The sequence below is a fragment of the Plecotus auritus genome (genome assembly GCF_963455305.1).
Source record: "Plecotus auritus genome assembly, chromosome: 2".
Taxonomy (NCBI): domain Eukaryota; kingdom Metazoa; phylum Chordata; class Mammalia; order Chiroptera; family Vespertilionidae; genus Plecotus; species Plecotus auritus.
The window spans coordinates 34,635,353-34,647,423 of record NC_137771.1 but is presented as its reverse complement, the minus strand read 5'-3'; the positions used below and the strand labels follow the sequence as shown (position 1 = coordinate 34,647,423).

The window sequence follows — 12,071 nt, the reverse complement described above, 5'->3', positions numbered from 1 at the left end:
GGAGCAGCCTGAGGTTCCCTAGCCCAGCACCAGGACGGGAAGCGCACCTTAAGGTCCCCCGTCAAGCCTCGCCGGGTGGGGGGTGTGGCCTGAGGTCTCCTGTCAAGCCTCGCTGGGTGGGGGGGTAAGGCCTGAGGTCCCCCGTCAAGCCCCGCCAGGCAGGGGGGCGCAGCCTCAGGTCCTCCGTCAAGCCCCACCGGCAGGGGGCGCAGCCTCAGGTCCCCCAACCCAACACTTGGGGTGCACCTTGAGGTCCCCTGTCAAGCCCCGCTGGGTGGGGGGCATGGCTTGAGGTCCCCCGTCAAGCCCAGCCAGGCAGGGGGTGCAGCCTCAGGTCCCCTGGCCCAGCGCTGAGGTGGGGGGGTGCGGTCTGAGGTCCCCCGGCCTGGCGCTGGGGCGGGGGGAACAGCCTGAGGTTTCCTAGCCCAGCACCAGGACAGGAAATGCACCTTGAGGTCAAGGTCCCCCGTCAAGCCCTGCCAGGAGGGGGCCATGGCCTCAGGTCCCCTGGCCTGGCACTTGGGCGGGGGGTGCGGCCTGAGGTCCCCTAGCCTGACTCTAGGACGGAGGGCATGGCCTCAGGTCCCCTGTCAAGCCCCACAGGGTCGGGGAAGGGCGTAGCCTCAGGTCCCTGCTGATTGTTCGGTAAGGCTCCTGATGGGAACTTGGCCTCAGCTGTGGGTGCAGCCATCTTTGTGACAGAGTGATGGTCAATTAGCATATTCCCTCTTTATTAGATAGGATTTTTCCATGTATAAGATGCTATTTTTTTCTAAAATCGTTAGACTGAAAATCGAGGGGTGTCTTATACATGGAATTCAGCCGAGGAGGGAGCCTCGAGGATGTGTAGCTGCCCATTCCTTGTCAAACAGGCTTCCTCCAATCACGAGCCTTATTATTACTGACGTCAGCTGATGCCGTAATTGGAGGTGGAGAGTGCCGCAGATGCAACAGGGACCAGAGCATTCTGAGCCCATAAAAATGTCAAACAATAAAAAGATAAATACTGGTAAGCAATTGTCTTACTCTGCAAAATTCAAACTGAATGTAATCAGCTATGCAAAAGAGCATGGAAATGGAGCTGCAGAGAGACAGTTTGGACCTCCTCCCACTGAGTGTATGATCAGACAGTGGAGAAAACAGGAAGAACAATGCCTTAACATGCCAAAAAAGAAGAAGGCCTTAAGAGGAAAACCAGCAAAACGGGCAAACTTGGAGCAGACGCTTAAGACTTGGATTATGGAGCAGCACCAGAGTGGCTTATGTGTGTCAATCAAGCTTATTCAATGTCAGGAAAGAATGTTTGCAAGCGAAATGAACATTGTTGACTAGAGGCCTGGTGCATGAAATTCGTGCACGGGGGTGGGGGGTGTCTCTCAGCCCAGCCTGCACCCTCTCCAATCTGGGACCCCTTGAGGGATGTCCGACTGCCTGGTGGGATCGGGCCTAAACAGGAAGTCAGACATCCCTCTCACAATCCATCCAGGACTGCTGGCTCCCAACTGCTTGCCTGCCTGCCTGCCTGATTGCCCCTAACCACTTCTGTCTGACAGCCTGATCACCCCCTAACCACTCCCCTGCCAGCCTGGTCGCCCTTAACTGCCCTCCCTTGCCAGCCTGGTCGCCCCCAACTGCCCTCCCCTGCAGGCCTGGGTCCCCCCCAACTGTCCCCCCCTACAGGCCTGGTCGCCCCCAGCTGCCCTCCTCTGCCGGCCCGGTCACCCCTAACTGCCCTCCCCTGCAGGCCTGATCGCCCCCAACTGCCTTCTCTTGCAGGCCTGGTCCTTCCCAACTGCCCTCCCCTGCTGGCCTGATCACCCACAACTGCCCTCCCCTGCTGGCCATCTTGTGGCTGCCATCTTGTGTCCACATGGGGGCAGCCATCTTGTGTGTTGGAGTGACGGTCAGTTTGCATATTACTCTTTTATTAGATAGGATTTTATAGGATAGGCAAAATGGTGCATCAGTTTCATGAGGCAAGAAGGGTTGGTCATGAGAACACAAGTTAGCTCAGAAAATGCCACCAGTTTATGAGGATGATCTCACATATATAGACAGTGACTCAGAAGACAGCAGTGGTACAATAGAAGTTGAAGAAATTGATATGTCTGGAACTAATAGTGATGAAGAAGAGAGCAGTGATGCAATAGGATGAATAAAGTGATATGCTGCATAATATCATAGTACTGTATGTAAACATTACCTGCGGTAATTACTAAATAAAAAATGTGTTCTGTTTTTTGTTTAAAATATTGATTTCTTAATTTTGGGTTGGAAAAGTTGGGTGTGTCTTATACATGGGGGCGTCTTATACATGGAAAAATCAGTATCTCTTCTGGTTCTGGGGATTGACTGGGCCCAACTAGATGGTTCTCTCCTAGGAGTCTTCATGTAGTTGTAGTCAGACAGGGACTGGGGATGGAGTCAGTCATCTTGAAGCTTGCTAATTCACATGTGTGAGGTTCATGGGCCAAATCACTTACATCTGTCCTTTCCATGTAGTTTATCTGGCATTATAACTGGATTTTAAGAATGAGTGTCCTGAGAAGTTACTGTAGTCTCCCTCTTGTTTTGCTCTATTAGTTGAGGTGGTAATGGTCTGCCCAGGTTTGGAGGAAGTGGATATAGATTTCACCACTCTCGTAAGAAATTTCTATGGGATGGGAGATACTGTAGCAGCCATCTTTGGAAATAGAAATCTGCTACACCTACTTGGAGAGCCCTGCCCAGACTAGGATAGGGAACCAAGGAAGAGGACTTCGGAATATTGAATGCAGTTTTGTACATGTTGAGTTTAATTCCTTGCCAGACTTCCTGGTGGAAATGTTATTAAGTACTTCAGTTACTAAGCAGATACTGAATTTGTTCTGTGGTGAATAGTATTAATTAGCACCAAGATAGGAAACGATACTTAATTGAGAATATTTTCTAGTTTACCCTCATTTTCTTTTCTTTTTTTGACCTATGGCCAGGATTTTGGAAATTATTACCTTCATAAATCTCTTGTTACAAACATGTCCATATCAAAGATTCCTATAAATTGTTTGCATCTTATATTTTAAATTAAAAAAATGTATTGCTTTTTATATAGAGAGAAACATTGATTTGTTGTTCCACTTAATTATGCATTCATTGGTTGATTCTTGTATGTGCCCTGACAGGATTGAACCTGCAACTTTGGCATATCGGGTCGATGCTCTAACCAACTGAACTACCCAGCCAGGGCCGCATTTTAGATTTTAAACATCAGTTTTATTCGTGTCATTATTCCTTATATGTTTATTTTTAAAATAAAATTTTGGTATCTTAATTTTAGGCGATTCTTTTTCTTTCCCCACATTATAATTAAAAATTTAATCTTCTGTTACATATCCCAGGGAAATAATTTTTTTAAATCCTTGTTTTTCCACCCTGGCCTGGTGGCTCAGCTGGTTGGAGCATTGTTCTGTTCACCGAAAGGTGGTTGGTTCCATTCCTAAGCTGCAGGTTCAATTCCCGGTCAGGGTGTGAATGGGAGGTGACCAATTGATGTATCTCTCTTTCTCCCTCTTTCTCTCTCCCTTCCCCTCGCTCTAAAAGTCAATTAAAAAAAATTCTCGTGAGGATTTTTAAAAAATCCTTGTTTTTTTCTGTTTCCTTTTTCAGTTTTTCTATTTGAAGGTAAAAATTTAAGTAGTTTGGGTTTTTATTCATTGAAATTCACATATCTTCAATTCTCTTTCCTTTTATTTAACAAATAACATACATTTATCCTAAAAAAATTAGGTCTATAGAGGCTTGAAAACAATGTAAATCACCCAAATCCTGTTGAGAGATTCTCCATTATATTTGGGTGTATATTTTTTAAGACTTTTAAGTTTCTCCCCAAATATGGAGTCTTACCTTTTGTACCATTTTGTAAATTGCTTCTTTCATTTGCTGTTTAGATTTTTCCTAATATCTTACTATTTTAAACATCAATCTAACAGTAACTTATACTACATCTTTTCTGTTTATCCGAATACTTCTTTAAGATAAATATCTAGAAGAGTAGTTATTATGTCAAAGGGCCTGTGATAAAATTTTGCAATTATTTAAATCCTTATCACTTTTTTCTCTTCCACTAGAGAATTTCTCCATTTTTTTTATTCGCTCTTGCATTTGCTTGCTGTCCCTCTCACCTGTGACACAAATTCACAAATATTTATTTCTTAGGGAGGAAGAAATCTTTATCATGAAGTTGATTACTTAAATATGACTTCATTAATTTCATACAGTCTATTTCTTCATGAAGCATTTATTGAGCACTATTTGGTATACCGTGGATTACAGGGAAGGAAGACATAGCCCTTGTTCTCCATGAACTCTCACAGTCCAGTGGGGGAGATAAACATTCCAGGCATACCAGAAGGTGGAGATCAGGTACAGGGTTGAAAGTAGATTGACTAAGGAAGATGTACTGTGAAGTCATAATTGTAAAGTTGAGACCAGTTACCATCTGTGTGATTTTTTTTTTTTTAATTCAGCCACATTTAAGCTGTTTGGGGGAATGTGTGAAGTAAGTACTAGTAGACAGTTGGACTTAACCAGGCTTGAGGCTTTGCCAGCTGAGACTAGATGGTCAAAGAAATATGATTCCAGAAGAAAAACCTATGATCTTTGGGATAGTTACATGGTGTTATTGGACTTTTCTCACACACATACCGGATTTGACTTTGAATCTATAGAATTAATTTTTTTTTTGTTAAATAAGACTTCAATTAGCTAGGTATTAGAGAGGAGGACCTTACTTTGCCTCATTCTCATTTGATTTTGTCCCTTTCATACCTGATATGATTTAGTTCTTCTTGATAAATGCAAGTCTATTTTTTTTTAGCATCAGCAGCTCTTCTCATATAGAATATGTAGCCTGTACATATTTTTTCAAGTTCTCAAAATACAAAAATCTTTTACCAGTGATTTTCGTTCCATATTGTTTTATTGGTCTCTGGAGTTTTAGGCCTTTTTCTTATTCTCTTATTTTTTAGTAAGCACATAATTTTCACATCAGATAATGGAATCATGTTTGTAATAATATCAACAAATTTCTTTTAGTGCCTCATTTTATTTTTAAAATTAAATGATGTCCATTAGATCATCTCTAATGTATTTTCTTGTTTTGAAAATTCTATGACTATATGATAGATATTTTTATACTGCTAATATGATATTCTTAGTTTTATTGTGATTAGTTTCAACTACTAATCTTGTTCAAGGCTAAATTAAGCTCTTAACGAATTTCAAATTATCTCTGAGCAGTTAATAGAGGCATTTGTTGGACTACTATAACTTCATGGATCTTGTCATATATTGAGAAGAAGGAAATAACATCTGAGAAAACTTTGGCTTTTGCATACACCTGATAGTATATGTTAAAATTGGGTTAATAGATCCATTGCTACTAAGCAGAAGAGTCCTGGGATCATAAGAGACTCCATTTGGAGGAAAACAGTTGTTTGGCAATAAAAATCTTAGCAGGAAGCTTTTGAATCTCATTTTAAGAGTTCTGTATAGGTAGAAAAAAAAAATCACACTAACAAGGACTTTCTTGTGAAGCAGCAGGTTTGTTAGCTTTGGATTCTTGGGGAGCCTATTGTAACATAAATCAGTGATATTATTATGAATTAACATAATTAAAGGCATTGGGTAGAAAGAGCCTGCCTTGATGTTTCACTCTGTATTATATATTGAAAATAAGAAGTGTGCAAAAAGTCTTAATTGTTCATTGTAACATTTACCTGTTGACCTTTTCAGACAATAAAATGTGTCTGCTTGCTGCATTACATTTCATGCTGGCCAGCCACATCTTCGAATCTGTAGATGTAATTATAATTTATTGTTTAAGCCCCATAGCTTTTATTTGTCTGGCTATGATAGGTTTATATGAAGAAAATTACAGCTTCTTGCTTTTGCAAATGTAATGAGCAATGTGTGTTTTCTTTAGGATCAAACAGAACATACTGAATCAGCAGGACTGGCTGGCAGTGCAGCAAGCATCATGATTAAGCACAGGGAAGTCTGTTTCTTATCACATGTGTAAGGGGAAAAAGGTAAGAAAACCAATGTTCATATTTCTCTTAGAGCTTGAACTTAAGAAAACAACTAGATCTATAAAAAATAATGCTTATGTATATATGCTGCTTGCTTCATTAATAACATTGCCTCTTAAATCAGGAGTGTAGTTTTAAGAAAAATTTGACTTAAATTCAGAACAAAAGGATATTTTTAAATGACTATTGAATTATGTCAAAAATGCTAAATTCTCTATCAGTGCTTTTAGAGTCAATTTCTACCTTGAGCATACATAGTAATTTCACCATGAAGAAGAACATGGATTTGAGCAATATTGTTAAGAGCAAATAATAGTAATCTACCCAATTAGTGCCATTTATATTTCTTATTCATCATGCAAGAGTTCAACAATTAAAGCTAATTTTGGAGCAGGGAATCAGAAATATAGATTTAATTACATTATTTTGCATTTTTAGACTACTTATGAAGAGCAGTACTTTGAAGAAAATTGGAAGTAGTGCCCTGGCTGGGTAGCTCAGTTGGTTAGAGCCATCATCCCAGTTTGCCAAGGTTGTGGGTTCGAGCCCCATCAGGGCACATACAAGAATCATCCAATGAATGCATAAAGAGAAACAACATCCCTGACCTGTTTTGCTCAGTGGTTAGAATGTCAGCCCAATGGCTGAAGTCAAGGGCATGTGCCTTGGTTGAGGGCTTAATCGCCCGGCCCCAGGAAGGGATGCCAGCGGGAGGTGCCCGATTGATGTGTCTCTCTCACATTGATGTTTCTTTCTCTCTCACGCTCCATCCCCTCTTTCCCCTTCCCCTCCACTCTCACTAAAAAAATCAATGGAAAAAAATATCCTTGGGTGAGGATAAAAAAAAAAAAAAGAAGTGGAACAACAAATTACAAATTGATGTTTCTTTCTTATATTCTTTTCCTTCTTTCTCTCTAAAACCAATTAATAATAACTAAATACATCTACGCTTATTTGTAAAAGAAAAGAAAATTGTAAGTATTTTAATAGTTCTTTAGAGCAGGAATCATTGGCTTTTTGCTGACTAGAAATCAAGTTTGATTATTTAAGGGGTAAAAAATGGTGGTGGGGTAGAGGGTACATAGATGAGATTGGTTTCCGAAACTGATTGCATCATTCACTAATGGAGTGTCATATATTCTGGCTGAGTTTCTGGTTTTCCATGTAAGCTTTGAGGATAGAGGCAGGGTCTAACAGTTGTCACAGGAGACTGAGCTCCTTTTCTATTCAGTTGAGAGTGGAGCAAAGACATTTAGCAGTAGTGCCTTCCTCATCAAAACTTCTGGGCCTACTGTTAGCAAGGTATTCCTTGTCCCCTAGCCTTCTCACATGGGAGTATGAGAGAGGAGTGCCCTTCTCTGCTTTCATGTGGTGAAATTTTATTCTTCAGGTGCCACCTCTTTAGGAAGTTTTCATCCACTGAAAGATGGTCAATAATAATAATAAAAATAAATAAGTAATAATAAATTATTATAATATTTATTACTATAGTCCACCTTACCCAAAATTATACACCCTTGCAGTTTGGATTCACCTTTTCTTTGGCTCCATAGCACCAGTACATACATGTTAATTAGTATATACCACAATGGGTTTTTTTTTTAATATTTTAAATTCATTTATCCATCTCCTCTATGAAACGTTAGGCACTTTTAAGCCAAGGACATTGTTTTATTTGTCATTGTAACCTAATGATTAGGATAGTGCCTGGTATTCAGTAGATGCTCAATAATGTTGGATGCATGTATGTACACATTTATTGCAATTAGTATATGGCATAAAGAGGAAGTACAGTGAAGGAGCCAGAGAGGCAGTCAGATCAGTGCTGTAAAAGACAGATTCAGGAGACTGTTTAAAAGCTCTCTGGTCAACAGAATAAAAGAGAAAAAGGGGTCTACAAGCCCAAAGACAAATGAAGAGATCCTCAGGAAGAAACTACTGAAAATTAAGTTATTACATTCCTTTTTGAGATGTGCTATATAATATTTAGTGACTTGTTTTTAAAAGGAGATGGGTACTTTTATAAAAAGGCAAGTAAGAATCCTGACACAGATTTAAATCTTTTGAGAGGCACAGTTTTTGCAGTGAGAAGTCTGCCCCTCTACCAAGTCCTCAGGAGACTACAGGTTTTTCTTTGGAAAATGAAACTAAAGAGGCTTGCAGAGATCAGGGATGAGGCACCATAGTGAAAACGGGGATTAAAGGAAATCCTATATATTGACAAGTGAGACCCTTTCCCTCACTCTTTCCTCTGCTCTTTCAGAAGGTGATTTTCTGGTATTACAGCTCTGCACCCCCTGACAGGAGATTATGAGTTTTCTCTGGAGTCCAAAGAAAAACTTACGTTTACTGACATTTTGAGGTCTTTCAGTGAAATAGTTGTGTTCACCACTCATTGGAAGCCTTCTAGTTGAGAAGCCACACATGCAGAACTTTGCAATTGGCTTTTAGTACTTCAGTTGTTCAATATATAGGCATTTGGGGAATGGTCCAGTGTGAAAGACAGAGACCAAAACACAAAAGTACAAAAGAGGAACTTGAAGGAAATGATATTGGAAACAGAAGAAAGTTTGAAAACAAAAACAAAACTGTAGGTAATTACATCAGAGAGGTAAGAGAAGAAATTATATCCATGAATTAAGATCAAGATGTCATAAAAAGAATCAAAAAAAGAAAGTCCCCTGAAATTAAAAATATGATAGACACTTTTGGTGCATTTTAAATAATTTAAAAATGATCTCAGGTTTATAGAAAAGGTGCAAGTATATTACAAAAAACTTTTTTTCTCTGAACCATTTGAGTGAGTTGCTAGCTGCATGCCGCGTCACCTTTGAAACTGTTTCCTACAAACAAGGACAGTATCCTACATAATCACAATACAGCCATCAAAGTCAGGGGATTAAGTGATGCATTACCACCACCTAATTCTCAGACCTTATTCAAGTTTCCCTAGTTGTACAAATAATGTTCTTTATGTAAAGAGGATCTAGTTTCAAATCACGTGTTGCATTTAGTTGTCATGTCTCTTTAGTCTCCTTCTTTCTGAAATAGTTCTGTGGTATTTGATTTTCTTGACCTTGACACTTAAAAATTGCAGACCAATTATTTTGTATAATGTCCCTCAATTTTGGTTTGCCTGCTATTTCCTCATGACTAGATTCAGGTAATGCATTTTTGGTGGGAATATCACAGAAGTGGTGCTGTTTTTGTTTTTAATTAATAACCTTTAAAAGTGTATAGTTCATTGTTTTATTAATACTTAGTTGTGCAGTTATCACCACTGTCTAATTCCACATTTTCATCATCTCAAAGAGAAATCTGTATCCATTAGCAGTCACTCCCCATTTCCCTCCAATTCCCCCAACTCGTGATAACCACTAATTTACTATCTGTCTCTATGGATTTGCCTAGTCTTTACATTTTGTATAAATGGAATCATATATAGCTTTTTGTGCCTGCTTTTTTCAGTTACCATAATATTTCCAAGATTCATCCATGTTGTATCATATAACAGTACTCATCCATTTTTATCATATAACTAGAGGCCCGGTGCACAAAATTCGTGCATGCGGGGGGTATCCCTCAGCCCAGCCTGCACCCTCCAATCTGGGACCCCTCAAGAGTTGTCCGACTGCCCGTTTAGGGGCCAAAATGGGCAGTCGGACATCCCTCTCACAATCCAGGACTGCTGGCTCCCAACCACTCGCCCGCCTGCCTGCCTGCCTGCCTGATAGCCCCTAACCGCTTCTGCCTGCCAGCCTGATCACCCCCTAACCACTCCCCTTCCAGCCTGATGGACGCCTAACAGCTCCCCTGCCGGCTCAATTGCCCCTAACTGCCCTCCCCTGCTGGCCCAGTCACCCCTAACTGCCCTCCCTTGTCAGCCTGGTTGCCCCTAACTGCCCTTTCCTGCAGGCCTGATCGCCCCCACCTGCCCTCCCCTGCAGGCCTGGTCTCCCCCAACTTCCCTCCCCTGCTAGCCTGGTCCCCTCAACTGCCCTCCCCTGCAGGCCTGGTCTCCCCCAACTGTCCTCTCCTGCAGGCCTTGTCCCTCCCAACTTCCCTCCCCTGCAGGCCTGGTCCCCCTAACTGCCCTACCCTGCAGGTCTGATTGATGCCTAACTGCTCCCCTGCCAGCCTGATTGCCCCTAACTGCCCTCCCCTGCAGGCCTGGTGACCCCTAACTGCCCTCCCCTGCAGGCCTAGTTGCCCCTAACTGCCCTCCCCTGCAAGCTGGTCACTCCTAACTGCCCTCCCCTGCAGGCCTGGTTGCCCCTAACTGTTCTCCCCTGCAGGCCTGGGTCCCCCCTCAACTGTCCTCTTCTGCAGGCCTGGCCCCCCCCCACTGCCCTCCTCTGCTGGCCTGGTCACCCCTAACTGCCCTACCCTGCAGGTCTGATCGCCCACAACTGCCCTCCTCTGCTGGCCATCTTGTGGTGGCCATCTTGTGTGTTGGAGTGATGGTTAATTTGCGTATTACCTCTTTATTATATAGGATATTCCATTTTGTCAATATTCCATATCACATTTTATTTATCCATTCATCAGTAGATAGATATTTAAGTTGTTTCCAATTTTGGCTGTTATGAATTAATGCTGGTTATGAGCATTAGCAGATAACTTTTTGTACGAATATGTTTTCATTTCTCTTGGTTATGTATAAACCCAGGAGTGGAAAAGCTATGCCAAGTGTTAATAATTCTGTTTAACTTATTGAGGAAATAACAAATGTTTTCCCAAGTTAACACACCATTTTACTTTTCTCCCAGCAGTGTTTGAGGGTTCTCTACAACCTCATCAAAGGTCTTGTATTTTTTCTACTCCAGTTTTGGAATTGGCCATTTCTCCCTGGAGCTCTGGCTCATTTTAGTGGATAACAATATGTAAAAACCAAATCTGGTGCTATGTATACTTATTGCTTCTTGGAGTTGAGGTGGGGCTTTGCCGTTCCAAGATCCTCTATGGAAAGAGCTGGAAAACACACACACATACACACACACGCGCGCCCGTGCACTCCCGTACATTTGCATTATATTTATTGTTATAAGCGTCTATGTTTATTGAAGTCCATGAGTTCACACTGATACCTCAAATTCCAAACTAACACTGCAGGGTTCTTTATAGTTTTCTCCTTTTCCACATTTTAACTCCTTTCTTCAACAGAGATAGACTTTCTCTCATTGCCTTTCATGTAATCACTTTTTTGATCTGTCTCTTTACCTGTAACCAATCTCCTATCACTGTCTTCTTCTCTTGGACCTTCTTCTTCTTTTTTTTTTTTTTTGTTGTTAATCCTCATCCAAGGATATTTTTCCATTAATTTTTAGACAGAGTAGAAGGGAGAGGTAGAGACACACAGAGAGAGAAACATTGATGTGAGAAGGACATATTGATTGGTTGCCTCCTGCACATGCCCTGACCAGGGCAGGGGATCAAACCTATAACCCAAGTAAATGCCTTTGACCGGATTCAAACCTGGGACCCTTTAGTCCTAGAGTTGACACTCTGTCCCCTGAGCCAAACCAGCTAAGGCTCTCTTGGCCTTGCTTATCCTGTTCTGGCTCTGACCTACCACCCTGGATTGCCCTCTTAATCTTCTCACCCCTCCTGCACACGGACCCTTTTTACCTGCTTGTGCTCTGATACCCCATGCTGGGCTGTCCATCTGAATAGACAACTTTCTCACTCTGCTGGGGCTCTGACACTTTGTGCTGGGCTACCCTTACACACTTGGGCTCTGATTTACCACACTCCAGCTCTGATTCTCTCTTATACAGATGCCCTCTTCATCCTGCCTGCATGACTATTCAATTTTTTAAAATAACATTTTTCCTTTTGTTTTTAAACTTTTTATTTTGAAGTAATTATAGGCTCGTAGGAAGTGCAAAATAGTATAGAAAGTTCCTTCATTTATCCATTTTTTTCTCATTGGTGACATATTTACATAACTATAGATAATATAAAAACCAGGAAATTGATATTTTATCCATTTATCATTTGGTA

General features: G+C 41.3%; 1 protein-coding gene across 2 annotated transcripts in view; it reads left to right on the top strand.

Moving 5' to 3' along the window:
• ZFYVE9 (zinc finger FYVE-type containing 9) overlaps nt 1-12,071 on the top strand; it is a 133,282-nt gene that overhangs the window by 33,224 nt on the left and 87,987 nt on the right. For both annotated transcript variants that reach the window (XM_080653677.1, XM_080653676.1), the window contains exon 2: nt 5,963-6,068. The gene's annotated coding sequence lies outside the window, so the exon portion shown is untranslated. The remainder of the gene's footprint in view (nt 1-5,962; nt 6,069-12,071) is intronic.